This window comes from Numida meleagris, chromosome 1, assembly GCF_002078875.1.
Source record: "Numida meleagris isolate 19003 breed g44 Domestic line chromosome 1, NumMel1.0, whole genome shotgun sequence".
NCBI classification, from domain to species: Eukaryota; Metazoa; Chordata; class Aves; order Galliformes; family Numididae; genus Numida; species Numida meleagris.
The window spans coordinates 137,101,355-137,117,703 of NC_034409.1; the positions used below are offsets into that span (position 1 = coordinate 137,101,355).

At 39.9% G+C, this 16,349-nt stretch overlaps 1 long non-coding RNA gene across 1 annotated transcript; it reads left to right on the top strand.

Annotated features, from left to right (window-relative positions):
• LOC110407576 lies at positions 3–13,927 on the top strand. Its single transcript, XR_002443940.1, has 2 exons — positions 3–4,659; positions 10,544–13,927. It is a non-coding gene; the product is annotated as an uncharacterized LOC110407576 (long non-coding RNA).

Consider the following 16,349-nt stretch of genomic DNA (forward strand, 5'->3'; position numbering starts at 1 on the left):
ATTGCATAACATGTTCCATTATTCTACTTTAATCCAGCAGTCTAGATCTGCGACATACTTGGCTATTTCCAAGAAGTGTTAGATCTGAATGGTTTTTTTTCAGGATTTCCATGATTTTACTGCCAGGCAATTTTGCTGAAAGTAACTTGATTTTCCCCTGTATCTCATACGATGGGAAAGAACTTATAATAGTCAGGAGTTTATATGATATGATGCCTTAGGATTTTTTCTTGCAATTGTGATGTAATTCTTACACAATGTGTGTGTTAATTTGTACAGATGACATACTGCAGGGAATGTGAATTGGAAGCTGTCACTTAGGACTATATATCTATAACAACAGTAAGTTAAGAACAGGATCAGAGTGCTCTGACTCATGAGTTGTGATGATCAGCTTGTGACGGCTGTAATGTTTCCTGCTCCCAGCTGCCCATTCCACCCCGTGACATGCCCTTTACAAGCCCCAGCTGCAGAGGTGGCTCAGCTGTTCATGTAGCAGCTGCTGCAGATTGGCAATTTGTAGCTAAGCACATTAAGGTAACCCAAAGTAATTTCTGACTTGCCATAAAACATTGGGCTGTCAATGATAGTTCTTCAACAGCTATTCTCTAACCAAGACATAGTTGCAACACAACCAAAAATCTCCGGGGAACAGGGGACAAAACTTCTGTCAGTAACCTTAAGGAGCCAAGATGTTGGATGGGAGAAGTTATGCTGTGTACTGTGCTGCGAAACTCAGGAACATTTTCACTACCTTTGTTAAGAATAGATGCCCTAGACTTAACCCAGCTTCACATTCAGATGGAGCACATCCAAGACAACTCATCTCTTATCATGAATCAGAACTCCTGGAGTGGGAGTCAGATCTAGACCCAGAAGCTTAAGTTTGGATGTCTATAGGGTGAATTTAGATTTGTGAGGTACACGTTCAATGTACAAAAGATTCAGTGACAATAGTCAGTGGAGCCTTGAGATTCATTTTAGATCATTTTTGGGTTATATCCTCCCATTTCATTGATTGTGCCATAAGTAAAGCTTAATGAATCATATTCCTGTGTTTATTTCTGAACGTATTAACAACTCTGCGCCTCTTTTCTTTTTTTGTCCATGTTTCTCTTTCCTATCTGTTGGTAATACTTCTCGAGTCTCTTTGGGATGTAACTGTCAGAGTCATCATGCACTCTTACAGGAAACTCATGAATGTTAGTGTTTTACATAGTTTTTGCTCTGCACAACAGTCTCAACTTAGAGATGCTCCAGTTTGGCTTAACACTGAGGCTATAGGCAGTAGAGGGGCAACTGGCATCATTTGGAGTCTCTTCTCTCGCACACAAACTGTCAAGTGTCTCATTGGATCAATAAGATTTTTTTAAGAGTGTGGAATGGCTTGCTCTTTTTTCTGTCTCTCATCCACATGAAATGGCATTGTGTGTTACCTTATTAATCATTCAGTTGTGCCTTTTCCTCCTGTAGTCTCTTTAGGAGCGCAGCTGTTGTCTTGGGCTCAGTTATAGTGAGTCCTTTGTGGTTCACTATGTCCCTTGGTGACTTCATCTGCCAGGAGATTGCTTGTGTAGCCAGAGCACCTTCAATTTTCTTCCAATATTCCCAGCGTTTTAATAGTAGAAGAATTCCCCTTAGGTCTGAAATGTATCCCTGTGGTGACCATCATTACGTTTCCCCTTCCTTCCAATATTATATTTTCCAGTGTTTTTCAATAGCTTGTCTTTTAAACGCTATTCTTTACAAGTGTGTCTGAGATTAAACGGGAACATTGTTCAAAGACAAAAGGGCTACTGGTAGAACAGATGTCACTTGCGGGACTGTATATCCCCTTCCCCTGGCAACCGACAGAAGTTCTGGCTAACTTGTAAGTGGGCATCATGCCCTCCCAACAGATGGTCAGAAGTGCAGGGAGCCAAAAACCCATCTATGGGCATGAAATATGTTGAAGAGGGTCATGTCTAGACACAAATGTTGAACCAGCTTTTTGGGCTGAGCTTCTGTGCCCACAGTCAGTCTAAAAGAAAGGACATGTTTTTTAAAAAAGGAACATTCTACATTAACATATGGCTGCTTTGGTGTTTAGAGCTGCTGAAGGGAGATCAAGAAGTAAGCAGAGTAGCTGAGTTTCACAAAATTAGTTCAAGGAATCAGAGAAATCTGCAGTACAGTTGCTCAGATAAACATATGTAGCCTTAGAACAAAATTTCACATTTGTTTTCATAGAAAATTGAACCTGTTTTCTTATGGCTTTCACATTGTCATATTTACCAACAACTTTAAAAATCAGAGCAGTTTTTATTGTCACAAATCTGTCTCGGGAACTAAAGAAGTTATCACATGGATTAATGAGAACAGTTTTGGCATGTGGCTTTTTATTACACTTATCATCATGCAGAAGAACCTGATTAGTTTTTAGCAAGTTTTAGGAGGAAGTCTGTGTCGTATGCTACTGTAGCTGAGCGAGGAAATGTATATTGCGACAAGGATGCATAACTAGACCAAGATTTTTGCCTTAATTTTTTTACAGCTGAAAATGCTTACTAACACGCAGCCTATACTTTAATCACCGTCTGCCTTTGCTCTTACCTTAGCCATCTGAACTTAAAAATCAAGCAGTTTTAAATCAGTTGCATGGTGTGCTAGGTAAAGCCGTAACAAGTTGTGACAAATAAAAGTTTACTGACTAATATTAAGAAATTAAGAGATTTTTATACATCAAAGCAACTCAGCTGCAGAATTTGTTTTTTGCACATGTGTAATAGAGGAGCTGACTTCAGCTTTGAAGGAAAAAGGAGGCAAGGATTCAGGAACTGCGAGTGAGTTAGTATTTTCATGCGAGACGAGAAACCGAAAGAATGAGATTGTTCATTGCTGTGCCCTGAGAAGGATGGCACTGGAGGACCACGTACTGGTACAAAAGAGGGGCGACAGTCAGTCTTCACTCTGCATCACTAGTGCATTCAGACAGCTTTGGAAGACCGCCTTCCTTGAGGAAAAAGGGAAGTCAGCATCTAGGTAGTTCATGCTCTGGCAGAAACACTACTCACATGCAACTACAATTTGAAGAGTATGCCTTTCCCTGCAGTGGCCTGGCTAGAGATTATTAGGATGTTTCATTTATAAGTAGTAATAAGCAGGTATTGGGTAGTGATTTTTTCATTCACTAGCAAGCCTGTTTCAATGATCTAGGGCTGAAAAGTCATATATTACATTGTCTTTCACTTACACTTTTTGAATCCAACTCCATTCAGCTTCACATTGATTCCCCAGCTATACTTTTCACTGTGATTTCTGGGTATTATGAATTCTGTCATTTTTTAGATTAACCAAAATCATTTGTGTTTTTTTATAACTTACTTTTGTATGGATGTGCTATTTGAATTCATGCATGTGTTTCTATGGTTGATGGAGATTATGAAGTCAATCAGTAAGTGAGACAGCAGCACACATTCAGCATCCACATTAGTTAGTTCATACAAGCATGATTTTTTTCAGCTCTTCGTATGTTGTACCAGTACACAGTGGTCTGTGAACTCAATTCCAGATTCCTGGTATTTACCAGCTCATTTTCCATTCTGTTTTGGCCCAAATTTCTTTGGCCATAAACATTACTATGCTAAAATACTAGCTGACACAAAGTCTCATGAGCATTGTGAAGTTTGCTTTTTAATAGTGTTTTATTTAAATGATGAACTTCACTGCTGTGTTGAATTATGGTGCTTGCTCCAGCAGTGTTTTCAGGCTCCTTGTCTTTCTAACATTTAAACCACATGCAGAAAGGTAAGGAATGGGGACACAATAGTATATGTGTGTATGAGCACTGAGAAGATGGCTAATCAAGTACCTACTCAAGAGACTGTGGAAGCCAAAGGCTCTCCCAGACCAGCAGGCCTGGCACGAACCTTTCATATTTTGCAAGAAGAGAAGTAATTTCATCCTTGTGTATAGGCACAAGTTAAATACTATCCTGGTTAATACATAGATTCACATATTTACAGAAAAAAAATCTGATAGAGATTCTTACTATTGCAACATCATCAGGTGGTTTTTGGTAGTAAAGGAGCACGCATCACAGGCTGCTGATCTGGCTGCATGCTGAGAATGCAGACCTACATCAACCACCATAGGAGTGTCTTAGCCACTGGGCTATAGGCCACAGGGAGGACAAAGGTTTTCATCTTTCTTGTTGAGGCTGAGCCACAGCGTGGCATGGGGAGCTTGAGGAGACTGAAGGGCTAAACCTTCAGCTTGTGGGCGGTCTGAAAGATGACAATTTTTAAAATATGTAGCTTCAGATTTACCTGCATTCTGCACAGAAAATGAAATGGTCATCTTTGAGTCTGAATATGCAGTTTGCACAGGATCCTGCCTGTTTTCCCCACTCAGAAGCTTCTATCTTATCAAATTATCCAGTAGTCATTCGGTTAGTAAATGTGCCATGTCAATGAATGATTATTAATCAAACATGCTTATGCATTTTACCATGGTTAATTCTACACACTTACTGCTGGATGAATTAGGAGATTATTGGTGTGGTTAATTTGAATGACACATTTGACGCATAATGCAGAACTTTGCTTTCTCATTTGTAGACAAAACTGCTGGGACGTAGGGTGAATTGAGAGATCCAGTGAGCACCATCACCTCACATAGGTTAGTATTGAGTCGTTCCTCAGGTTAGGCAGATACAGGCTTGCTAACCTTCCTGCAACATTGGGTGTTTTCCCTAAAACTTCAGCTCTTCTTTAAAAACCTATTTTCTTTTAAATAAAAATAAAGCCCCCAACTCTAGATATTGGAGGGAATTGCCTGGAAATGTCACAGAGAATGTGGGAAGAACCCTGGAGGGCAAAGAAATGGAACTGAGAATGAATTACTGGAAAGCAAATCTGAAACTTTTTGCAGTCCAGTCCTCTCTGTATCTGAGGAATTGATCTGGAATTTGTAAAGGCATAATGTGTGCAACGTTATAAAAATATATGTAACAAAAAGTCTCTTTTTGCTACGGTTGGTTATTATTAATGCTCATTGAGAGGATGACTGAACAAGTACACCAAGTGGGTGGCTAAGTTACCCCCTAAAGATTTGGAGTTCATGTTCCTTGGCACCACAGGCATTTTTTCTTAATCTTTTCAGATACGCATTTGCAGACCTTCTGCTTCAGTTTGGTTATTTTTACTCAATTTTCTCCTCATCTGGTACACTACTGTTTTGCTAATCATGTCATTTTAGGATTTTTTTTTTTCTGTGTAGAACTTCATGTTTCTTTGGCAAATTCAACTTCTGAATTACTAGCTTTACAAACCAATCTCAGCTTTCATTAGATATAAAGTATCTACACATTTCAGTTAGTAAGAAAATGCTTGAAAATATGACTGGAGCACACTCTAGAGGCTTAAAAACTCAATGGCAGATAAATAACTCCAAATTTATTCGTATTTCAAATCTCATGATTTTTAAACCAATCTCATGATTTATTTATTTTTTAAGTTTGATTCATTTCTGAGGGAGCAGGACTGGTGAATAATATGGATTTACTTATCTGCCGTTCCTTGGAAGAACTGTCTTTTGTTACTCTTTATCTGCTGACGAGGAGCCGAGTGTTGTATCATCCTGATTGCTAAGTCTTATAATCTAGGTCAGAGATGGATTAAACTCTGCCAGTACAGAGAGGTGCCGGTATTTTTTCTAGACTGTTTTGGAAGGTTGTAAAATTCATCCTTGGGAGGTTTTATGAAAGGATTGTGTCCTGGAAAGAACAAATGCTACATTTCATAAACTCGTTTTGAGGACTAGGATGTATGTATAAGTAAATTAAGAAAACTCTGAACAGGTCTATAGATGTCATAAGGTTGTATAAAGTTTAGTATGCCACTTAAAAAGGGTCGCTACTCTGTACTGAGACTATATGTTCTGTGCTGTTTTACATCTTGTCATTTGGTCTTGGGACTTGCATGGACAAATGGAAGCACAAGCTTGTTAAATATCTTCATTTATCTGTTGCTTCAGATTGTCTGACTTTGACCATGTGTCTATCCATCTCCACTTTGCAAATAATGTTTATTTGTATAAGATTGCCAATAAAATGTGGAGCTTTTCAAGTGTAGCAAAGCATGAGCATGTTCTTGTACTTCTGACACTTTAGGATAACACTTAGCAATGGGCTCATGTTACTCTCTTGAAGCATCATGCAGATACAGCTAAATGTCTGACTGAGTGACCTAGACAGCTGAGCGCTGTTACTGTATCCGAGCAGCACTTCGTAAAATCATTCATGCTTTATTCTAAGCTGTCAAATAGGCAGCTATCAACACTGTCACATTTTTGTGATTATTCGCAGCTATTTGTTAAGCATACATATTGCCTGCTTGGATTCTACTGATCATATATTATTTTATGCTGGCACTCCAGAGACTCGGAGATGAATCAAACCAAGGAATCTGTGTCTGGGTGTGGAGCTCACATCCAGTAGTCACAAGACCTTTCTTTTTTTAAACTGCAGTTGCTGTCTCCGTTCCCACTTCTTCGACTGGTCACTGCTTCAAGATAGAGAAAATTCATCCTCTGGTCCTAATTTCTGTATCAATTACACTGCCTTGTCACTGTTCTAGGGCACTGAAATGCTGTGATTGTAGTTACCAAGCCCTGGTAGAAACCACACAGCTGGGAATCAAGGATAAAGGGACAAAAAAAACCCTCAATGATAAAAAATACTGATGTGGGGCAAAACTGAAAGCACTTATTTCCCTTACATGAAATACAGCGAGAGCAAACCTGAGCCACAACGAGAATAAAATCTCTGATGATTATCGAGGTAAAGGAAGGCCATGATGACAAAAGCCCATGGGTTCAAAAAGCCCGAGTTACTTTTTCAGAGGAAGAAGTGTTCCACATATCACTGTGCTGAACTGGACAATGCATTTGGACAGATTTGCTTTCCCTAAGAAGAGTGGACCACTATAGAAAATAAAAAAAGAGGAGGGAAGGCAATGGATAAAAGTTTTAGTTGGCATGGTGGTGCTGGGTTGACGGTTGAACTAGAAGGTCTTAGTTGTTTAAATGATGCTATGATTCTAAGTAAAATAAATACGCAGGAGGAAGAGTACATAAAGAAAAATATAAAGAAATAAAGGCAAATGTCATGCAATGGAAGTCATAGAGGGAACAAACATGTAAGACACCTAAGAGAGTTTATATGTAGCACTTTACCTGTCAACTAAATAAAGGTAATTAACAGCAATACATGAGACAGGACCGTCTTATGGAGGACACCATTCATTTTTGCTTCTTTCAGTGAATTTGCTACAAGTTAATGGGTTTTATGTTTGTTTCAAAAATTGTTCCTGACGGTGCAAATGCAAATAAAGACAGAGAGCAATTTCTGCTTGCGCTGTTACACAGAACTGCCCAATCTATATAGCTAGACAATGGGGGAAAGTCACCATGAATTGTTCCCAAAAGGGCCTGTTTCTTACCTGACTGTTTTAAATCGCATTTTCTTAAATATCACTGATGGTGAGTCTTGAGAAAAAAAGACATGTTGACCTTGTTTCAACAACTGAAAAAATAAGTTTAATTTAATTGCTAGTTATGTTAGGATACTTTGTAAAATCTTTATATAAATATATTTTAATTTATTACTGTCTACATACTCCAAGTTAGCGTTTCAATACATGTATTTTTAATTGCTCATATAAATACCTTTGTCCTTTGCTAAAGTACAGAATGTTTGTAGTGACATTAAGAAAAGCTGGGCAGTTTTTAGCTGCTATTACACACAAACGCATGTAGTGTCGGCCTGTGTGGACTGATTAAATCACACTGCCTGAGTAAAACCTGTACGTATGCTGTGGTCTGAACTCCACAGTGCAAGTTGGAGGGAGGCTTTTACCGCTGGGGATATGACAGGAAGCAGAAGCTACTCTTGGCTCAACCGTGTAATGAAGTTAGTGCCAATTCATCTAGCTCATCTTACTGGTGGGGGGAAGCACTGTGAAAGTAATTATTAAGGACGGAGCTAAGAACATCACTGAGCTCAGTATACCAGGCTTTTGAGCCTTTGTGATTTTATGAGATACACGAATGAAGTCACTTTTTTTAAATAGCTGAGAGGAAGAGAAAGAGGCAAAGATGTCTGCTGCCTAAAGTCATGCTGCTAAAGAAGTGCTGGAGCCACTTCTAGGACCCAGCAGTTCATTTGAGGCTGCTATTTTCTGCATCCTGAAAGATGAGCTGAGAAATTTGAATTGTCCCGTTCCGCTTTCTTTACCTGAAAATTCTTGAAGAGTAAGTGAGAACCCCTTTTCTAAATGCAGCCTCTAGTCCTGGAAAGTCATAAGCAATCCCTGTCATTGTTTCAGTACTTCTGGTCTTGGGTGACCAAAGAGAAAGTCTGGTTTATGTCTGCATTTCAAGAGCAGAAGCACAAGTGATTAAATAGTTTGACACTCTCCATAACACTCTCATGGAGGATCCATTTGGTAATGGGCTGCTGTCTCATCTGCTTGCTCAATGCTGAGCAAAAAAAATGCCTTCATCTTATTTCTATATAATTTTCCTATTGTCAAGGTGATTACCATGGATTTTCTTTAGCAAATACCATCACAAGGAAAGGCTAGCCATTTTTCTCTAAAAATTCCTGATTACTGATCTTTCATTTACAGCTGTAACTCCAGTTCAGATCGTATTTTAGACCGTAATTTAGATCCAGAAGCATTTTTTTTTTTATTATTGTGTTTGATATATAGAAGTTTCTGTATGAAATCACCACACTTGAAGGAATATCAAAGCTCATGTAATGCACCTTCGTGTTCCCAGGCAGGAACGTGGAGAGATAGATCACTTCGGACAGATATTTGTCTCATGTTTTCTTAAAGGTTGCAAGCAATGCAAAGATTACAGCACCACCCCAGAAAAGCGGTAAAGGCATTTCCCAGTGTTGAATCTGAATTTGCCTTGCTGCAATTTAAACCTGTTCCTTCTCATTTCACACACCACAGACATGGAAAACACATTATTTCCATCTGTTTTGTAGTAGCCGTATAATGTGCTTGAAGATTTCCTCCATTTTTTGCACAGGTTATACATTTTCTGTATTTTGCTCTTGCTTCTTCCACACAACCTCATATTCCCCTTGCTGTTATCAGTAGCTTCATTAGCATGTGTGCCTCCTGTTATTCTTACTGTTACTTTATTTTTGCATCAAATGTTTGCAGTTAAAACCTTCACAGGGAATTACTTCTTTATAGTGAGTCATCAAAAGTTGTTATATTTTAGTAGGATTATTCCAAATAAAGATTTCTAAAGTCAATACACCATTAATTTTTGCTAAGTCATTGAAATTTAAATATTTTACTTGAATACTGGTTTCAGTATTCATATAAATACTCGTTTCACTTTTCAGCTCTGCAGTGTAAAAACACTCTCCGCCTAAAAATCAGGTATGCATCACTCCTGTTTGCCTCTGGTTTCAGGATGACAGGTCAGATGATTTTTGTGGAGGTGTCATTCATTCCAGTGAAACAGCTTTTGGCAGCATGGCTATATATACATATATATGCATGTGCGTATCTATATAGATATCTAAATCTGTAAATCTACATCTATATCTCATATATACCTTTACGTCTATGTCTGTATCATCATCTGTATTATCATCTATGTCACCATCTATATCATCTCTAAATCTTGTCTCAGAATGGTTTAGCTTTGCATTATCTAGAAGACTGGCTACAGGCAGGTGCCGAGTTTGGCTAGCCTCCTCTAGCAGGTAGCTCTTGTTGTGTGATGAGGCTCTCTTCCAATCCCAGCTTCCAGCAGTGAAGCACTCATGCTCCCTACCATGCACAACTCAAACATTTCCCCTCATTGCTCAGCAGAACCATGGAATAACTGAGGTTGGAAGGGACCACTAGACCTCCCGTCCAGGGCCCTGCTCAAAGCCAAGCTACCTGCAGCTAGGTCAGCTTGTGTAGGGCTTTCTAGAGCCAAGTTCTGAATGACTTCCAGAATGGTAGTTATTCACCTCCTTCTTCTGGGTGACACACCCCCGCACTTAGCAGCTCTTTTGTGTCATTTTACTTCTCACGTCCTCTCAGAACCTCCTTGCAGCAACACATGTCCTTTTTCCCTCATCTTCACTCTGGATATCTCCGAGGAGTGTCTGGCCCATCTCCTTTGCAGCCCTCCCATCAGGTTACTGGAGGCCGCAGGCTGATGTCTCCTCACCCTGCTCCTTTCCAGGCTGACCTAGCCAGCTTTCTCAGCCCTTCCTTTTATTTCATGGGCTCTAGCCCCTCATCCATCCTTTTGGCCCCATGCTGAAAGGATTCCAGATTGCTGAAAAGTCTCTTCTTGTTCTGGGAGGCCAGGACAGGACGCAGTGCTCCAGATGTGGCACCACAGTTGGGAGCCATCCCTTCCACTGCCTTGCTGGCTGCACTCCAGCACTGAGCACGCAAGACAGCAGGGCATTAATGTGGCAGAGCTACAGTTTCTGTACTGACCTAACAGCTTTGTTTTTCTCTATTTGTTTCAGGCTGTTTCTGTAAGTTTTCTTCAGAAGAAGCAATAATTTTCAGTAGCCACCATGCAAGCAGCTTTATTTAGGGTTCAGCATCAGTGCAAGCACCTCTCTCCATTGTCCTTTTTCACTCCTTTCTGCTACCAGCGCTGCATGCTTCCCACATCTTCAAACAAATGGGAACTGAAGGCCACGCTGGAAATTGATCTGTTTGCAGGCTTGCATCGTCTGGAGCCTTTAAAGGAATATCTCTCTCATTTTCTTCTATAATGTGTGTCAACATTATTAAGCAAATATTCAGATCATTCACAGCATTCCTCTCATCGACATGTTAAAACCTCCCTGCTGGAGTGGGAAGTGGAGCCTTCATCGCATTGTGGTTGGCAAACTCCTCGACGCTTTATTTTGGGAGCTCAGCTGGCTGCTACAGAGGGACAGTTTCCGTTCCGTCTGAGCACATCCTGTGCTGGTTAAATACCTCAATCATGAACATATGTTACAGGAAATGCAGTTATAGCACATAGGTTTTTTTTTTTTTAATTTTTTATTCTTAGACTTATGACTAAAGGGCAGTGTCAAAGTTCATGGTCTAAAAGATGAGAGTTCTTGACAGCCATTTTTTTTTTTTTAGGTTCTTTAACTTGAAACATTATTCTTTTTGGTTTTAAATGGCTATTTAAAGCTGTAACTTACAGTAAACAATTAAATACCTTTGGTGAAGTTGATTAGCTTATGAGAGACAGATCCTAGTGTTTACAAACCCAATAAAAGAGCGTTATTTAACTAGAAAAGTTGAATTCTTTCAAAGTTTGTTTGCTTAAGTTCTTCTGAGTTATTTTTTCCACTGTTCAGGAAAGGAAGCTGCATTATATCCAGCTTTGTAGTCCTGCAGGCAGGAGATGCCATCACTTCTTTCTCTCTTATTTTTAGTTTATTTTGCTGTAAAATATAAATATGTATGTTTCAGATAGAACCATACAATGTAATAAATACAGCCCTAAAACATATTTTAAAATAAAGCAAATAATCTGTCTTGTACTTTGCAAATTAAAGCATTCAAAAAGAGTCTTAAACAAAAATGCCAGGAGCACAAACTTTTATCTTCCTATTGTACAGAACAGCAGCTCTTCCTCAAATAGTCCTGCTGTGTCTTTTTGAGGAGTTATGGCCTCTTCCTTGCTAATAAGACTTTGTCACACAATATTTAATTATGTTTAATTACAGCTATAGAAGATCTCTTCTTATAGTAGTTTAGGCAAAGATCCTATGTTAGCGAGTAGAGACTGAATAAAAATTGTAGGGTTGGACTGTAGCTGCTAAGAAGCCAAATGTGCAATGAGACGTTTTTGTGTAATGCTTATGTGGTACTGAATACTTGATCCATAATTCTCACCAGTTAAGCCTTTGATAACTGTGATACTAGCTGGAAAAACATAAAGATCTCAAGTGACTGCAGAACTCATTGCTTATTATTTTTATTTATTTTCTATGTATGCAAACTTTTTAGCTCTGTTCCAATCACAGTGTTGCATTTGTTGAACATATTGCTTGTTACAGCTTCTGTATAAAAAACAAACTTTGTTTAGATCAATATTCAAAATCCTGTGAGATTCAGAACAATTTTCCCTGGACATAAATTATTTCTTCATGCATTAATATCAAGAAGAGAGAGCAAGGAAGAAAAATCCCTATAAAATTCCCCCTGGAGAACTTACAGTTTGGGAAAAAAAGAAGTTTGTATTCTGCTTAGTGAAGGAAGGAGCCTGGAAAACATATGATCTTCTTGTGCCAGTGCTCCTCCAGTTGCTTTGCAGTTCCTTCGTAGCCAGTTGGATCTGTTCTCTACACGTGCAGTGGTGCGTGGTGGTGTATGATCCATCTTCTGCAGCAAAAGAGAAACATCTTTTCCAGAAGGATACAGACTCCAAAGGATGCTCCCTTGCTGGAGCTGGTAAATGGTCCAATTCCACTTTTAAGGAAATAGCAGCAGTGGATGATGTCTCCAGGTTTCCATTTGTTATTTCAGAAAGTTATTAATGACAGGAAACAGCGATCCTTGCCTTTTTTTCCTGAAATATTTCAAGATGGAAGATGTTCGAAAGACTTATTTTTAAGCTGGTTTGAGCAAATAGGAGTGCGGCCGTAGAGGCATGACAGTGGCTGATGGCATTTTTCTCCTAGCTGGTTTAGAAAACAAGCCAAGCTTTAAGCTAAACTGAGCAGCTTTAGTGTCAATAACAAGCCGGAATTGGTGCAGGGGACCCCATCCGTGAAAGATCTGCTTTCTCCTGGCTCAGCCTCATCTGTTTTGTACCGGTTGACTTGTCTGAGCTTGAAATCTCAGGTGGAGCAGTCCTAGTGGAAGTCTGTCTGTCCCCTGGGTGTGCATTCTTGCTATACAGATTTCCACGATCTACATAACATAGGAAGTTGCACCGAAGAAAATATGATGCTACCTTTTAAATACTATCCAGTTTGATGGAAGGGATTATTCCTGTCAGTAGAATTTGCAGGCAGAAGTTGCTACAGATGAAATTGATCTGCTGTGATGTCTTTTGAAAAAAGGATAATATGAAATTTCATACTTTATGTTTAAAACATTACTTTTCCTTTCCTTTGCACTGAAAAGTGGGAGAACAGCCAGATCCTGGGTGGCTTTTGAATGTTTTGTCAGTCCTTTCTCACGTAAAACTTTGAGTTAATTTGTGAGAATTTGCTTGAGAATGTTCTTCAGTGTTTGACTCTGTGTCAACTAATTCAACTATCCTATTTCCAAGAAGTAAGTCACCAGAAGATATAAATGTATGTGCTGGAGTGTAATGATGCTATGATAACCATCACTGGTCCAGACAGTTGTATGGGGTTGGATGGAACAAAATGATGAGAAAAAAACATATGGGTTTGAATTGTAACACTCGATTTCAACTTTTTTTTTAATGCTTTCTGCTCCCTGTCCCTCCCCACCCCCCCTTATTTTTTGCAGGCTTTGTCTCATTTCCTAGTATATATTTGCAAGGTTAAATAGCCAGAGCAAGTTATTTTGGTGGTGTTACTTCTTCACAGCAGCATGAAGCTGTGACATTCAATCCACAGCAGTGGAGCCAAATAGCGCTGGAGGATCTCTGCGTACATTATTTATGTCAGACATCAAAGCGAGAGGCTCGCATTTAGGTCTCACCTCACCCTTAGGATCAAATTTAAAGGCAGTGGCAATGCTGTTGTGAGTCACGCATCAACTGTAAATTGTTTACAAAACATATCTGAATGTTAAACCACCTCAGATCGTTGCGGTGTGATTAGACGGTGAGTGTAATTTACGTGCTGAACAGCAGAGAAGTTCTTCCTTGTACTAACAAGCATACATTAAACATGGCTCTTGCCGGTTTCCTTCCCTTAATATCCTTTGCTTCTGAAGTTATTGTTTCATACACTTCCCCATCCCAAATTAGTGCAGGTAGTGCTGATTTAGCGCTATTCAGTGTTGATGTAGTAGTCGCACATGTTTTTTCTGACCGCCGTACGTGGTGAGAAGCTTTTCATTTCTGAACAGAACAATTATAGGCTTGTTTTGCTGTTAAACTGAATATGCAAATAATTATGAGGAAAATAGGCAGCGCTCCCAGTAAAGCCTCTGGTTTCCAAGTTTCATCCAATTAGTACAGAAGGAAGCTTTCTCACACAGCTTTTATCATGGCCTGTTTCACTGATCAGCTCTGTGAGCAGAGAAAGGACTGAACACTCCTCAGATCAGAAAGCAAATATAGAGCCAATCCATCGCAGTAACCACTGATTACTGCAATATAAGCTTGAAAATACCTTCACGTCCACTCATCACTGGACAGCAGGTAACATGCTGGAAATAAATAGAGATCTTCAGTGTTTTGGAAGTGCCCTAGAAAATCCAAGCCAAACAATGAAAAGCTTATTTTGCTTAATTTAAAAAGCAATTTTATCTTACCTATGCCATTTCCCTTTTGTAGCTATATCTGATAAGGAGCTGGAATATGCCTGCTGGAAACTAGCTGAATGATGCTGAAGCAGTGATTGTAGTGCTCTTTCATAATATACTTGTCACAAACGCAGAAACTCTCCATTGGGAGCTTAGGTAATATCAACACAGAAAAGGTAGACAAAAACATCAAGCAGTCCTCAGCCCAGGGTTCTTATAATGTTTTATGATCTAGTTACCATGCTTAAAAGCAAGAATATCCCATTGCTTTGTTGGAAGCATGGGATTTATCGCAAGGCTACTCAGTAATGGAGGCCTGGCCTCTGCTGACAAGGGTCATTTTCACGTAGGACTCTGAGATATTGCAGGAGAAATTAAGGGAGGTCTAGCCCAAAAGATGCTAAATGACAGCAGTACCCAGCCATGAGAATTCTATGAAATCCAGCTTGCCAGCAACTCTCTTGTTTCTCCCCTCCAAGCAGCTGTGTTGTGACTCTGGGTATATACCATGGCTTTTATACGTTTCTACATCATCAGGATTCAAGGCCTCTGGAAGGTCCTGTTTGCTAAGCTACTTGTCGTCTGACTGCCAGTTCATCAGAGCATACTTTACAGTTTTATTTGGCTAAAATGAAAAGCACGAAGAATGGTAATTGCTGCAAACAAGACTACAAAAGCCAAGGAAAAATGCACAATTCATTGAACACTGGGAGCTCACAGAGAGAAAGGCAAAGTGCTGAGCCAAATAACCATCTCCACAGCCCATCTCCAGCAGGTGACTGCAGTTTTAATCTGCAAAAAAGGTGGCCCTCCACTCCTCTCCTGGTGCCAGATACCAGCACTAGAGCAAACCTTTTAATCTGGGTGGGTGAAACTTCACTAAGCTAAGTAGGTAGATCTTCAGCAAGAATTCTGCAGGAATGGTTCATTTTCTATGGTGTTTCTTTCCAAAGGAGCACTTGGGGAACTTGCTGCTGCTGGCTGAGTGGCAGGAGCAAGGCTGAGGTGAACCAGCAGTCTACAGCCTAAATGGATATAATATAAATATGTGATCATGAGGGCTGAAAGGGTGCAGATGCTGACCGTAAGGCAAATGGTGACATTTATTGACTGTAACATTTATTGATTGCAACATATATTGGCAGATCATTAAATGGCCTCCATCACCTTGGCGCTTCGATACCAACTGCATGCAAAATACACGCCATCAACAAATCATACTGTAGGACTAAAAATAAAAACCCCATAAGCTCACGTGGTGTGCTACAAAAATAGCCCAGGGAGCTCTTACAAGCCTGGTGAAGCCGACAGCTGCTCACGCTGAGCTGTGCTGTGTGGGGCCAGCAGCACAACCCCTGCACCCAAAAACAGCGAGAGGGATCGGCAGAGGGTAACACTTGCACTGCCAGATAGAGATGGTGATTTGCCATGCAAATGGGGACTGATCCAAATTTATGGCTGTATCAAGTGTTCCCGGTGTGTTGAGGCCTCGCACAGTTGTAAATAAGAATCCTTTCCAAACCTCTCCAGCTAGTCAACTCCACCAAATGACCTGGTTTCATCTTCTTTCTCTCTACTTGCTGTTTGCACTGCGATCAAAGCGTGGAAGAGTTACCATTCCACGAACAATCACAAGCTGGCAGAGATCTGTGGCAAACTCCCATAAGACTGAAAAGCATTTGTAGAAAAGGACGCCTCAAAAGACATGCAAGGGCCACTGTGTGTAGCTTCCGGCCCAGAGGTCCTATAGCTCAGAGAAGATTTTCTTCCATTAACCCAGTTTGCTAAGTGAATTTTCCGTGCTGTGCTAAACGAATGTCATTACCATTCCCTCTGAGAGGAGGAAGGGCTTTGACTGTAGTTCTGCGTGCT